Consider the following 15333-nt stretch of genomic DNA (forward strand, 5'->3'; position numbering starts at 1 on the left):
GTCCCAACCACAGCAGGGGTTCCGGAACTGAGGGGCAGGGTGTGTGGCCCACGGGGTGGCTGATGGGGCTTGCTTGCTTGTCTCCTGGGCCTTGGAGTCAGGCTGGGCACATCGGGGTGTCACCACCTGGGCTCCATCTGGCTGTGGCCTGAGAGGGCACTGGACACCTGGCGGGCATGAGGCAGGGATGAGGGGGCTGTCTGGGTGAGGCCAGGCTTGGGGCCCAGAGGTCAGCATGGGGAGCCATTTCCCTTCATTGATAGGAAGATGGGCTTGGCAGGGTCCCACCAGCCCCGCTGTTGGGGGAGCTCTCCGGGAAGACCCCTGGCTCTGGGGCGTGCCCAGCAGTCCAGGGCAGGCCTGCTTCTCAGTCACAAGCTGGACCAGCGCCGGAAGCTGTTCTGGCCCAGGAGCACAGCAGGACGGCCATAACTTGCTTCACGCCGGGCTCTTGAAAGAGCCAGACACACAGAGAGGGCCACCCAGAGGCCGCCTCGGCTCCTGGACGGGCTCCCGGCCGGCGGAGCTTAGTGCTCTGGAGGGGCCACCTGAGAGGCCCTCGAGACTGGTGCAGGGGCCAGCTTGCCGCCTGGGTCCCCTCTGAGATGAGGTGAGTGGGGCAACGGGAGCCTCCTGCCGTGAGGGCAGGCTGGAGGCTTCACCTGGGGGGGCACGTGGCCAGGGGCTGGCCCAAGACCCCACGGTGGGCAGCTCCTGGGGCCCTCTCAGTTGGTATTCCTTGAGGGAACATTCTGGAAAGAGGCAGAGGGGGAGCTGTGCCTCGGGGGCCCCACAGGCGCCTGAGCTCCTGGGAACCTTCGTCCTGCCGAGCTGCTGCTGACTGGTGCGGCGTTTTCAGGAGCAAAAGCCCTGTTTCACAGCAGTGGTGCTGCTTTGGCCCTGAGCTCACTTGTGGGGCGTTTCCCCTGGCAGCCCTGCCAAGCACGGGGCCGTTCCAGCCAGGAGTCGGGCGCCTTTCTGTCCTGAAGAGCGGAGTCTGCACCCAGTGTTTCTGCCTCAGCCTGAGACTGGGGGGCCCCTGCGCCACCTGTGACCATGTGCGCCTGAGTCCTGACCAGCTCGGAGGTGCCCCTGGGCAGGGCGGGGCCTGGGCACAGGGATGCTCCCGGGTTGTGCCCGGAGCAGGCTTCCAGCCCGTGGACCAGGGCCTGCTGTCTGGGGAAGGGACACGCGGTGCGTGTTTCACGCTGATCTTCATTTCATACTGTCTGACAAACCTTCACGACAAAATAGGTGTGTTTCAGAAATAAGCCAAAAAAGCAGTGAAGTCGCGCTTCAGTGTTAAACGTTTTCAGGGGTAAAGTCTACATGCGATGACACAAACACCCCAGGTGTGCAGTTTGACGAGGTTTTGTTTCAGCTTGCACACGTTACGGCTCAGTCTCTGGGGTGGCAGCCCCGTGGGTTTTTGCACACGTTACGGCTCAGTCTCTGGGGTGGCAGCCCCGTGGGTTTTTGCACACGTTACGGCTCAGTCTCTGGATGGCAGCCCCGTGGGTTTTTGCACACGTTACGGCTCAGTCTCTGGGGTGGCAGCCCCGTGGGTTTTTGCACACGTTACGGCTCAGTCTCTGGGGTGGCAGCCCCGTGGGTTTTTGCACACGTTACGGCTCAGTCTCTGGATGGCAGCCCTGTGGGTTTTTGCCCACGTTACGGCTCAGTCTCTGGGGTGGCAGCCCCGTGGGTTTTTGCACACATTACAGATCAGTCTCTGGAGTGGCAGCCCCGTGGGCTTTTGCATGCTGAGGGCCGGGCATATCCACACTCTGACCTAAGCTCCCCACCCATGAGCCCTAGAAGCTGCTGATACTTGTCCTCCCGGGGCTATACCTTTTCCAGAAGGTCCTATGAGTGGATTCACAGGTGGGGCTGGATTCCTTTAAGACGTACAGGTCCCATTGAGTGAGTCAACATCCTGTTCCACTTGATGGAACCCCATGATGCATCCATCCCCTTGTGGAAGATCATCTTGGTTGCTTCCAGTTCTTAATGATCACGGATAGAGCGTGAATGTTGCATGCAGGTTTTGTGTGGATGTGAGGTTTCAGCTCATCTGCGTGGATAGCAGGGAGCATGACGCTGGTCACATGGCGAGGGTGAGTGCGCTTGGTGGGAAGCCGCCTGGCCGTCTCCACGGCGGCTGCACGTCCGCACCCCGCCCCCGCTGGATGCTGTCCTCGTGCATGCTGGTTCCCACTCCGCACGAGTCCTTTATTGGATTTACGATTGGCAGACATTTCCTCCCACCCTGGAGCTTTCTGCTCCAGCCTAAGTCTGGTGTGGAATCAATTTTACATGCAGATCTGTCTCTCATAGGTGCCCTCTCTCCTCTGACCGGCCTCTCCCCTAGTGCCCATGGCCTCGCCCTGTCCTGACATTCTGGCTTCTAATGCCACATGTGAGGCCCCTGGGGAAGGGACACAGGGAGCTTGTTTCACGCTGATCTTCATCGCAAAGAAGCCAGAGGTTTAAGATGGAGCCAGCAGTTGGCATAAGCCACGCCCACTGTGTCTCCAGCAGGGTGTGTCCTCGGACAGCAGTGGCCAGGCCCTCGGTCTAGGATACCAGCTGGCCCGCTCCAGGAGACCTTGTTCTGTGGCCAGGTCTGCGGGCTGGCAGGGATGGTGGGGCCCACCAGGCTCAGCCTCACACCTGGCTCCTGTCCCCACGAGGCCTGCAGCCTGGTGGCCCCTCGGGGCTGGATGTTGCCTGGGCTGGTCGTGGCTGACTTCCCTGGACCTGGCGTCAGAGGTGAGCAGCGTCACAGCCACTCTTTCCGGGCGAAGGCAGTTGTGGGGCCGCCTGGCTTCAGGGCCAAGGACCCCCCTCCGTAGAGCACCTCATCGTGAGACGAGCCAGGTGGCCGCTCCACACCTGCCTCGCTGCCGCAGTGCCACCTGGGCCAGACCCCTCTTCTCTCCAGGGTCCCAGCTCTGAAAGCACCTCTTGGTCCAGAGTGAGCGTGATGTCTTGGCTGTGCACGTGTGCCCTGCTTCTGTCATGGCAGAACCTGCCCTCCCAGCCAGCCACATGGCCTCCCCGGCTGTCAGGGTCTTAGCCCTACACCCATGTACCCAGACTGGAACAGGCTGTTCCGAAAGCAGTGAGGCGCTGGGAGACCCGACGTTAGGGGATTACGGTCAAAGCTTCAGGTGTAGCAGCCGGATCAAGACCAAGCATAAAGAAAGAATGCCTGGGTGTTTCGACTGCATCACGGGGCTTGAGGAATCTTAGTCCCCGACCGAGGGTGGAGCCCTGGCTCTGCAAGAAGGTGCCAAGGCCTAACCATTGGACCACCAGGGAATTCCCAAGAATCCCTGTTTTTAGAACTCACGCTGAGAGCCTATGGACAGGGTGAGGCTAGACATTTTGGGTTCACTATAAAACACCGGTGCTGGTCAAATGTGTGCTGCATGTGGACACGGGTCAGGACAGCGTTGCTGGGGTTGGACCTGGCTGATGAAATTTGGGAAGGTTGCCACACTTTAAAAAAGAAAGACAGCGACCCCATGGATTGCAGCCCACTAGCTCCTCTGTCTGTGGGATTCTGCAGGCAAGAATACTGGAGTGGGTTGCCATGCCCTCCTCCAGGGGATCTTCCCAACCCAGGGATCAAACCTGGGTCTCCCGCATTACAGGTGAATTCTTTACTGAGCCACCAGGGAAGGCACTAGTAAAGAGCCTGCCTACCAGTGCAGGAAACGAGACGTCAGCTTGATCCCTGGGTTGGGAAGATCTGCAGGAGAGCGTGGCAGCCCACTCCAGTATTCTTGCCTGGAGAAGCCCATGGACAGAGGAGCCTGGCGGGCTACAGTCCTCAGGGTCACGAAGAGTCAGACACGACTGAAGTGACTTAGCGTGCACATGCACACACTTTAAAAATAACAAATGATGGAAATTGTCTGAAAAAGCAGAAATGTATAACTAACATCAGGGGCATCATTTTGACCCCTTCCCCTGGCATTCAGTCCATCCGGGCACGGGTCCAGTCTGGTCTCTGATGCCTGGCGCCTGTCCCGCCTGCGGGGCCCTCTGGGGCCTGCTGAGCCATCCCACCTGGCCCCGCTCTCCCCCGCCCACTGCGCCGCGGCCCCTGCTCCTCACGTGCCCACCCTCGCCCCCTTGGCGCTCTCCCCGCACTGCCAGGAGGGAGAGGCACCTCGCTGCCCAGCCCCAGGGACCCACTTGATGCTGTAGCGCACCCAGATCATGATGCGGTTTTAGAAAGTGCGGTTCATGGTCCGTCATCTGCTTTGTGTCTGGGGAGTGGAGTCCGGCCCACGCTTCTCTGTGGGCGCGGCCAGCATCTGACCTAACCCAGACCCACTGCCCGACGCTGCGTGACAGCAGAACAAGAGCTGTTTCTGCAGAAACCTCTGGCTTCTTTCTGAAGCCAAGGCGGGTCACCAGGGACACCCGCGTCCAAAGCTCAGACGCCTGCCCATTACGGAGGCGCCTTCCAGGCCAGTTGGACCCCTCCTCCGTCACCCGAAGGGGGCCTTCTAGGATGACCGCGCCTGGGGAGCTGCGCCTCTGTTCTCTGACCCCTCCGCAGGAGTCACACGGGACCGGAAGGGATAGGCGGGGACTGGGGGCGGGGCTGGGATGGCTCGGGGACAGGGACAGGAGGGGCGGGGCAGGGAGGGGCGGTGCTGGGCTGGGCCGGGCCAGGCGGGTGGGCCTCGGTGCGGCTGGCTTCCTTCCCCTCTGATCATTTCCCTCTCCTTGCGTCCTCTGGCAAGCACCCAGCTCGGGGTCCGCGAGGACTGGATGGCTGCTGAGGGCTCAGGCTCCCATCACCCTGACCTAAAACAGCCCAGGAGGCGTGCGGAGCCCCACGGTCCTGACATCTCCCTGTCAGACCCTGGTTAGGATGCAAAAATTTATCTTTGGGGCTCCCCATGGGCCTAACAGACACGCATATTTCCCGTTTCAGAGCTTTCTTTTGTTCATATAGTGAAAAACGCTTGACCTCCGCATATTATCCTGATTTCTGCGTATACCTGCTTGGTTTGGGGGCCCTTTCAGGAGCGTGATGCTGGCTGTGGCCCCACAGTGACCAGTGGGTGTCCGCCACCTCACTAGCCTCCTAGGCTCCCTCCTCCGGCTGCAGTTCCCCCTCTGGTCTTACTCGGTCTGGGTGCACAGGGCGCCTTCCCGTGTGACCTGGGGTACCCTCGTGGAGAGAGGGGCTGAGCGGTGGGAACCGACCACATGTAGGGGCCTCACTTAGGAAGGCTTTCTTATCTTTCTGTGCTCATCTCTGGAACTCTGCATTCAGATGGATATATCTGTCCTTTTCTCCTTTGCCTTTGGCTTCTCTTCTCTTCTAAGCTATTTGTAAGGCCTCCTCAGACAGATATTTTGCCTTTTTGGATTTCTTCTTGGGGATGGTTTTGATTATGGCCTCCTGTACAGTCTTATGAACAGGAGTTCGGAATCGTCCATAGTTCTTCAGGCACTCTATCAGATCTAATCTCTTGAGTCTACTTGTCACTTCCACTGTATAATTGTAAGGGATTGGATTTAGGTCATACCTGAATGGTCTAGTGGGTTTCCCTACTTTCTTCAATTTAAGTCTGAATTTTGCAATAGAATGGAAAAGACTAGAGATCTCTTCAAGAAAGTTAGAGATACCAAGGAAACATTTCATGCAAAGATGGGCTCAATAAAGAACAGAAACAGTATGGACCTAACAGAAGCAGAAGGTATTAAGAAGAGGTGGCAAGAATACACAGAAGAACTGTACAAAGATCTTAAGGACCCAGATAACCATGATGGTGTGATCAGTCACCTAGAGCCAGACATCCTGGAGTGAGAAGTCAAGGGGGCCTTAGGAAGCATCACTACAAGCAAAGCTAGTGGAGGTGATGGAATTCCAGCTGAGCTATTTCAAATTCTAATAGATGATGTTGTTAAAGTGCTGCAGTCACTACGCCAGCAAATTTGGAAAACTCAGCAGTGGCCACAGGACTGGAAAAGGTCAGTTTTCATTCCAGTCCCAAAGAAGGGCAATGCCAAAGCTGCTCAAACTACCAGACAATTGCACTCATGTCGCACACTAGCAAAGTAATGCTCAAAATTCTCCAAACTAGGCTTCAACAGTATGTGACCTGAGAACTTCCAAATGCTCAAGCTGGATTTAGAAAAGGCAGAGGAACCAGAGATCAAAATGCCAACATCCGTAGGATCATAGAAAAAGCAAGAGAATTTCAGAAAAATGTCTACTTCTGCTTCATTGACTATGCTAAAGACTTTGTGTGGATCACAATAAACTGGAAAATTCTTAAAGAGATGGTGATACCAGACCACCTTACTTGCCTCCTGAGAAATCTCTATGTGGGTCAAGAAGCAACAGTTAGAACTGGACATGGAACAACAGACTCGTTCCAAATAGGAAAAGGAGTACGTCAAGGCTGTATATTGTCACCTTGCTTATTTAACTTATATGCAGAGTACGTCATGCGAAATGCTGGACTGGATGAAGCACAAGCTGGACTCAAGATGTCTGGGAGAAATAAATAACCTCAGATATGCAGATGACACCACCCTTATGGCAGAAAGCGAAGAAGAACTAAAGAGCCTCTTGATGAAAGTGAAAGAGGAGAGTGGGAAAGCTGGCTTAAAACTCAACATTCAGAAAACTAAGATCATGGCATCTGGTCCCATCATTTCATGGCAGATAGATGGGAAGCAGTGGAAACTGTGACAGAATTGATTTTCATGGGCTCCAAAATCACTGCAGATGGTGACTATAGCCGTGAAGTTAAAAGATGCTTGCTCCTTGAAAGAAAAGGTATGATCAGCCTAGACAGCATATTAAAAAGCAGAGACGTTACTTTGCCAACAAACAGCCATCTAGTCAAAGCTATGTTTTTTCCAGTAGTCATGTATGGATGCAAGAGTTGGACTATAAAGAAAGCTGAGTGCTGAAGGATTGATGCTTTTGACTGTGGTGTTGGAGAAGACTCTTGAGAGTGCCTCGGACAGCAAGGAGATCCAACCAGTCAATCTTAAAGGAAATCAGTCCTGAATATTCACTGGAAGGACTGATGCTGAAGCTCCAATACTTTGGCCACTTGATGTGAAGAACTGACTCATTGGAGAAGACCCTGATGTTGGGAAAGACTGAAGGCAGAGGAGAAGGGGACGACAGAGGATGAGACGGTTGGGTGGCATCACCAACTCAATGGACATCAGTTTAAGCAAACTCCGGGAGATAGTGAAGGACAGGGAAGCCTAGCATGCTGCGGTCCATGGGGTCGCAAAGAGTCGGACAGGACTGAGTGACTGAACGGAACTGAAGGTACCTCACTGGGCAACAGGAGAAGACCTGTTTCTTGTCCCGATTCAGCTTTTCAAATACCAGGCCTGTGGCTCACCTGGTTTGGCCGTGACTTCTCTTTCATGTTTCTCTGGGTGACTCCTTGCTCTTTTCCCTGGTCTGTGCCCCTTGCTGGGTGGCTCTGTCCATGCCCGCCCTGGCCTGTGCCCCTTGCTGGCTGGCTCTGTCCATGCCCGCCCTGGCCTGTGCCCCTTGCTGGCTGGCTCTGTCCATGCCCGCCCTGGCCTGTGCCCCTTGCTGGCTGGCTCTGTCCATGCCCGCCCTGGCCTGTGCCCCTTGCTGGCTGGCTCTGTCCATGCCCGCCCTGGTCTGTGCCCCTTGCTGGCTGGCTCTGTCCATACCGCCCCCACCCCCAACTGTCAGGAGGGCTTAGTTTGACCCCAGGTGGCATCTGTCCATCTCTGGACTGAGTGTCTGTACCAGGCCAAGCAGAATGGGCAGCGGGTCAGGGGTGTACGGGGCCCTCCTGGCAGGCAGGCTGGGGCTGTGGGCCTGGGAGGTGCCAGGAGAGTGCTGGGGGGTGGGTGAAGGGCCCTGGAGGCAGCCTGGCCTGTGGGCGCTGCCCCACACGAGGGGAGAGGCCTGGTCCTGCCCTCTGTTCTCTACCTTCACCTGCTCCAGGTCCAGCAGCAGAGACCACACCTGCCCTGGCACCAGTGGAGGTTCCTCCGCAGACCCGTTGGCGTGTTAGGGAGAGAAGCCTGCTCTGAGACCAGCACGCGTGGGGGACGCCCAGGAGGAGATGGAGGCAGAGGCTCTGCCTCAGCTAAGATGGGCCGTGGCCCTGCACTCTCGCCCTGCGGGGACCCGGGCTGGGCTGGCTGCGGTCCTGGTATCAGATTCTCCCAGAGCCTTGTGAGGCGCCCAGGCCAGTGCCCTTCAGGTTAGGATGCTCCGTTGAGGCCCTGGTATCTACTCCAGTTCCTCAGCATCTTCACTCACTCGTCGGCTCACCCGATCTCCAGGGCCTTTTGTTGGAAAATGGGGCGTGGTGTTGGCCCAGCTCCCAGCTTCCTAGGGAGGCCCTGAGGAGGGTGAGCTTGACAGGGCCAGGAAAGGCGCGGACCCCTCCCGGCCCGAGGATGCTCACAGGTCCGGGGCCGGGGCAGCAGGAACTGCGGCCGTGCCTGGGGGCTCTCGCCCTCCTGCCGCTGCAGCGTGGACGGGTTCTCACCTGCGCCGAGTGGACGCTGCAGCCATGGATACTGAGGTCCTGAGTGCTGAAGCCGGGCAGCTCCTCCTGACCAGAAGACAACAGAAACAGGATGAAGACCTGGGCCTGGCCGAGTGCAGGGAAGTGCCCTGCCCCCACGGACCCCCAGGTCTCAGCCCAGGAGACTCCGGACAGGAGGAATGGCCCCAGGAGGGTGCTGGCTCGGGCGGGGCTGCATCCCCACAGCAGCCCAAGAGGTACCCCTCCTCCTGCTGGTGCCTATCAATCACCCACTCTGCCCCAAGCTGGCCAGCCCTGCCAGGAGAGCGGAGGCCTGGTCAGGCTCAAGAGCCTGAGGTGAGTCGTTGCCCAGGCTCTCACCCAGTCCAGGCCACCCTCCTCCAGGAGCCCAGCACCCTCAGCCCCACCTTGGGAGCTCCGTCCCTGCACACGCACACCTCTTTCTCCTCCTGCTCTGGGGCCTGGCCTGCTCTTCCACCCCCAGACCAAGGGGTCTCTCCTCCAGAGAGGTCTTTGAGCACCTGGAAATGCACCCCAGATGGGAAGGAGGGGCATCCTGATGTCTCACAGCAGAAGTGTGGTGACTTCGTGCAGCGAGAGGTCAGCATCTTTCCTGGGTTCCACTGGAGCCCCTGGCTGGCCCTGAAACCCAGAGGGGCCGGGGTGAAGACGTCGTGGGGCAGGAGGCCTCCCCTGCCCTGCGTCCCAGGGGCCCAGCACAGACCTGCCTGCACACCCAGCTAGGACCCTGCCTGGGCCACCTGGTCCCACGTGCTGGTGCCCCTACCTGGGCCATCCCCCATGCCTCCTGATGAGGGTGTCCACCCGGACCTGCCTGTTCAGTCTGGCTGTGAGCCCTGCCTGGAGCACAGCTGCTCCTGCTGCCGACGGCCCCGCCTGGGCGCCCCTGCTGCTCCTCGGCTCTGATCCCCGCTGGGACGTCCCTTCTCCTGGGGGCTGTGATCCTCGTCTCGGCTGCTGTGATTTCTGCCCAGGGGTGCACCTGCTCTGACTGGGTCCCTGACTCTGAAGAGACATGTTCAAGCCTCACCTGATTCACCTAAGATCCCCGCCAGGACTCACCTGCCTGTCCTGGGCTTTGACCTCTGCCAGGCCTCACTTGCTCACATTTGGCTGTTATTTCTGATCATTCCAGGGCCAGCAGGGTCTCCAGCTTCTCCACTGTCCAATACTGCAAGACAAAAAACCCAGACACCCCAGGGCACCAAAGAGCCTCGGAGAACAAGAGTGAAGCTGGCTCCCTGTTTTAAGTGCTCTGGTCTGTCTGATCAGCAGGGGAGATGAGCACTCCGCCCGGGTGGGTGGCACCCCAGGTTGGCGCGTCATAGCTTGCACGCACACTCCTAACACTTCCACTTCCCAACTCCCCTCCCAGCCGCCTGGGAGATTCTGTTACAGTGAGATGATGAGGAACCGGAAGGGAGCCAGAAGGCCCAGCAGGAGCACCATGCGCCTGGCTCTGAGTGTGAGGAAAGCAGAGGTCAGACTCGCGCTGGGCAGGGACTCCTGAGGCTTCTGGGAGCACGCCCTGCTTAAGCGGATGCCTGAGTGACAGGGCACTTCCCTGTGGCCCCGAGGTTAGGACTGCACGCTTCCCCTGAAGGGGGCACAGGTTCCATCCCTGGTCGGGGAACTAAGATCCCACGTGCTGCACAGCGTGACCAAGGGAAAAAAAGCATGAGCAACAGAAAAAAATCGATAAAGTAGACTTTATCAAAATGAAAAGCTGTGCTCCAAATGACCCCATCAAGAAAATGAAAAGACAACATACACAATTAATAAAAAATATTTGTGAATCGCCTATCTGACAAGGGGCCTAGTATACAGAATGCTATGCTAAGTCGCTTCAGTCGTGTCCGACTCTGTGCGACCCCATAGACGGCAGCCCACCAGGCGCCCCCGTCCCTGGGACTCTCCAGGCAAGAACACTGGAGTGGGTTGCCATTTCCTTCTCCAATGCATGAAAGTGAAAAGTGAAAGTGAAGTCGCTCAGTCATGTCTGACCTTCAGCGACCCCATGGACTGCAGCCTTCCAGGCTCCTCCATCCATGGGACTTTCCAGGCAAGAGTACTGGAGTGGGGTGCCATTGCCTTCTCCAAGTATACAGAATACATATATATAAGTATATATACAGAATATATGACAAGTGTTCTTGCCTGGAGAATCCCAGGGACAGCAGAGCCTGGTGGGCTGCTGTCTATGGGGTCACACACAGTCGGACACGACTGAAGTGACTTAGCAACTCAACAGTAAAAAGTAGCAGCTCAGTTAGAAAATTGACAGAGGATGTGGACAGACTTTTCTCCAAAATCTACCCAGCTCTAGAGGACAAGGCCAAGGACACACGCAAACCCAGATCACACGGAATGGCTCCTCCCAGCAACGCGAGCCTGGGGAGAGACGGCAGCCCTTCCGGACTGCGGGCAGGAAACGCTGATCCGGGCTACACCATGGGTGTCCACGCTGCTCAGTGGAGGAAATCGGACGCAAGAGACCACAGACTCTGTGAGCCCACTGACCCAAAACGTCCCGCGTCGCCGGATCCACAGACAGAAACTGGGTTAGTGGTGTCCAGGGCTGGGGGAGGGTCGAGGGGCAAATCTGGTGAATGAGGGACTCTTTGAGGAGGTAGTGAAACGTGGACGCAGTGGTGATGGCTGCATAACTCCACGAATACGCTAAAGCCACGGAATGGGATACTTTAACACCTGTGTTTGGCGCTGTGAGAGCTGAAGGAAAGCTCTCTGAGCCAGATTCCCACGGAGGCAGAGCGGGGACGGGGGACCAGGGGGCTCTAGCACGAGGCACTCACTCCTCCATTCGACTCACCTTGCAGCCGGTTCTTGCTGGTGATCTGCCCAGGGGACACACTGGCCAACCCCAAGGGCACTGGTCTGGGGATGGACACGCGCGACTTCAGGGGCCTGCATGGCTGAGGGTCTCTCGTCCACAGTTCTGAACACAGCACAGGGAAAGGGCTGTATCGTCCCATTCACACCAAGGGTCCACTCGTGCCTGGAGACGCGTTGGAGGCCCGGCCTGTTGGGAAACGGCTTGGTGTGTGAGACTCATGGAGAGGACCAGGAACAGGGCCCTGCAAGGGTCGAGGGCTGAGGCCCTGCATGCCCACCTCGGCCCCCAGGGCAGACATACTCGTGCGGCCTGTGCCCCTGACCTGGGGCAGGAGGAGAGACACGGGAGGGTCCCGGACACGAGCGCGGGGCCCCGGAGCGGCTGACGCTCTGCTTGCCACACGCCTCCACCTCCCAATTCCTCCGCCCTTTGCCCTTCACCCCCTTCCCCCCATCCTTCTTCCTCCCGCAGCTGCGACACTGCCCCCGCCAGCCCCTCACCCCCTCCCTTTCTCCTGCCTTCTCCCCATTTCCTGATCCAGAGCACCGTCCATCCTCCTCAGGCTCACTCCGTCCTCCCCACTCCCTCCTCCCCCCAGCGCTCCTACTTCCTGCTGCCCCCTACTCCGTCATCCCGCATCACCCCACACCCCTCTTCCTGCGGTATCCACCCCCTCCGGCTCCAACTGCCCGCCTGCCTCCTCTCCCTCCAGCATCCTCTCTCCTGCCTCCTCTGGGCCAGGAGTCTAAGCTCTGACCTTGGGCTCCTTTCAAGGACATGGGCACCTCTGGCAGCAGCCCTCCCCCCATGGACTGCTGAGGGGGCTGGATGCGCCTGGCCCATGGTTGGCGCTAGGGGTCAGTGTCGGCTGGAGCCTAGGGGCGTGAAGTTACCTCCCGTGGCCTCTGCCCCAGCGTGGCCGCAAGGCTCGAGGGCGGCGATGGTCCTCACCTTTCTGACCTCGAGCTGGTGCGCCACGGTTACCGAGTATGGCCACTGCGTCTCACAGCATCACTGGGTGCCCTTTCCACTTAGCGGTCTCCAAAATCTTCCTCATACCCTCCCAGGCTGTCTTTGTTAAAGGCTGTGTCATGTGCATTCAGTGGGTCCGTCATGATCGCTAGGGCTCCTTAGTGACAGGCACCCCTGTTCTGGTGTGACGATGCATATGGGGGCACGGGGGCTCCAAGCACTTACTCCTCCCGCCTCGGAGGATGCGGTCTGCCTCCTCTGTGCTCTGAGCTTCAGCAGCGTGTTTGTGGTACCCAGAGACCCCCGGCCAGAACCCTCCATGGTTCCTTGACCCGCAGACCTTCCCTTGTGGTGAGAAGTGCACGGTGACTCTGCTCTGCTCAATCTGCGCGTCTCTTAGTGAGATGAACAAGCGTATTCTATCAGCCCCCTTTTTATTGTGAACTACCTGTTCGTGTCATTTCCCATCCTTTTGCCCTCTAAGAAATTGATCCGTAGGAACTCCTCACCCATTAAGGACATTAGAACTGGAAATATCTTCCCACAGTTTCATATCTTCTTCTAAGTTTGATTTGGGTTTTCCTCCCCAAGCAAATACTTGATTCTCGTGTGGTTGAATCTGTTGTAAGCAGCATGGAGGGTTTTTGTGATTTAGAAACACTTTTCTTAGTTACAGTAGCGTTAGAGTAAGCTTTATCTGTGACTTGCAGCTGCTGTGGCTACTCCCTCCAACACTTGTGCAGGGTTTCCCCAACTATTCTGGTGCCACGTGGGTGCTCCCCAGTTTCTGTGCACCTTCCGCCCAGGGGGGGCTGGGGGTACAGAGGGTGGTGCGGGCTCCAGGACTGCCCCAGAAGGGCAGGTGTCAGCAGGCCTTCCTGCCGCTCACTCCTTCTCTCTGTCCTCATGGGCGGGGCCCTCCCAGTGGGAAGGGCCTGAGCCAGGAGGGCCAGAGTGGACCCTCTGTGCCCGGGGCTGCTGACCAGGCCCAGGGCCAGGACTGGGGCAGGGGGCCTGGGGAGTGAGCTCAGCGCTTGCTGTCACTTCTGCCCCCAGGTTGGGTGTCAGGTGGGGCCCCGCTGGAAGGGGAGCGGGAGGGCACAGGGGTTGACTGTGAGCTCAGCCAGCGCTGCATCCACAGCCTCGCTCTGCACGGCCCCTGACCCACAGGAACCGGCTGGGCAGCGACACTCAGGGCCTCACCCGCAGGCAGCATCCTGCTCAGCTGGGCCCCGCCTGCCTCCTGCTTCTGTCCATGAGCCTCAGCCCAGCCCCAGCACAGCAGCGGCCCTGGCCTGGCACACCCTGGCCACAGGCCGCCCCATCCACCGCATCTCCCCGGGTGTCCGAGCCTCCTCGCCAGATGCAGGAAGGCAGCCTGCCTTACCGGCCTGCCCCCACTCCCGGCTCCAGTTTTCTCCACACTGGGCACCGGCAAACACTTGGGAACATGGTCCTGATTCCCGGTTTCCTGAAGTCCACGAGGCGAGCTGCGGGGCAGTTAGGCCGCGCGTCACAACCGCGGAGCTCGCTGGCCCCGGAGCCGGGCTCCGCAAGCAGACCTGCGGCGATGAGAGGCTGTGCAGCCAGCGAAGCCGCTCAGTGCTGCTGGAGAGCCTGCGTGCAGCAGCGAAGACCAAATAAATTAAAACTTTTCAATTAAGAAAATAAAGATTGAGGGACAAATTAAACAAAAAAATAAGAGCAGTTTTGATCAACACGCACACAGTAGGGGTCGGGGAGGGCATGCTGGCCGGGACGCTGGGGACACGCCACATGGAGATGGGGCCCCAGGAAAGGAGGTGACCCAACTGTGTTCCTCTCACAACCTCAACAAACTCAAACCCACGGAAACAGAAGGACAAGGCGCCCTGCTGTCCCGCGTGTCATAACCAACGTGTCCTACGGAAATGAACCAGTTCACAGAAGCCTCGATGCACGGCTGACGGGCTTGACCGAGGGGATGCATGGAACCAGGGGCTGCCCGTGCCTCTTGAGCGTATGTGCAAGGGCCCCAGGACTGACCGCACACGAGGGGGAGGGCAGAACTCAGGAAGTGCTGCCCGAGGTTTCATGAGGAACAGTTTCTGCCACTAAGTCGGGAGCCAGAAGCCCATCATGGCCTGACCCCTCAGGGGCCGCAGGGGCCGGGCATGTGTGAGGAGTGTGGACGGGCTTCTGTCCCTGGCAGCAGGAGGTCCGAGGTGGGGCGGAGTCAGGGCCCGTGATTCGGCCCGATGCGTGAATGCTGGTGCTTCAGGGGCCCAGGGGCAGCCTTGACCCAGGGGGCACCTGGATGCAGCTGCACCCTGCATCATCCTGCACATGGGCACAGAGGCCGGCCACTCGGACCTGCAGCAAAAACCCCTGCCGGGCTCCAGGCTCTGCTCGAGCCCTCGGAAGCCAGGAGAGGCCTGTGGCTTGCTGGCCAGGCCAGCCAGGGACCAAGGGGCAGCAGCTCCTCCTAGGGGAAGCCCGTGGAGCCCTGCCAGGGCTGGGGGTGAAGGCTCTGTGCAGACACCCGCTGCTCTCCCAGCTTCAGGCAGGGAAGGCTCAGGAGGTGGTTCTCCCAGGTGTTTCAGCTCCCGGCCCACCCATCCTAGGAAGCAGATGGACTGGGCAGAGGGGGGCACTGCCCCCATGAATCCTTCCCTGATAAGGGGCAGGGGTGGGTGGCACCCTCATCCAGCCCTGTGTATGGTCTGAAGAAACCCTGAGGGCTTCCTGGAGGAGCTGGTCCTGCCGAGCTGTGAAACAAACCTGTTTGGTTGCGAGGCACATGCTTCATGGGCCTGTGATTGTAAGAAAGGGTTATGAAAATGTGTGTGTGCCTGTGTGATCTGATGTCTGAGGAAAAAACAACAAAAACTTCAGGACATTTCAAAAATACACGTGTAGCGAAAATGCACAGTGCCCGGGGAGGGCTCTGCTTGGTGTGTCCGGAGC

Source organism: Bos taurus, chromosome 29, assembly GCF_002263795.3.
Source record: "Bos taurus isolate L1 Dominette 01449 registration number 42190680 breed Hereford chromosome 29, ARS-UCD2.0, whole genome shotgun sequence".
In the NCBI taxonomy this organism is placed as follows: domain Eukaryota; kingdom Metazoa; phylum Chordata; class Mammalia; order Artiodactyla; family Bovidae; genus Bos; species Bos taurus.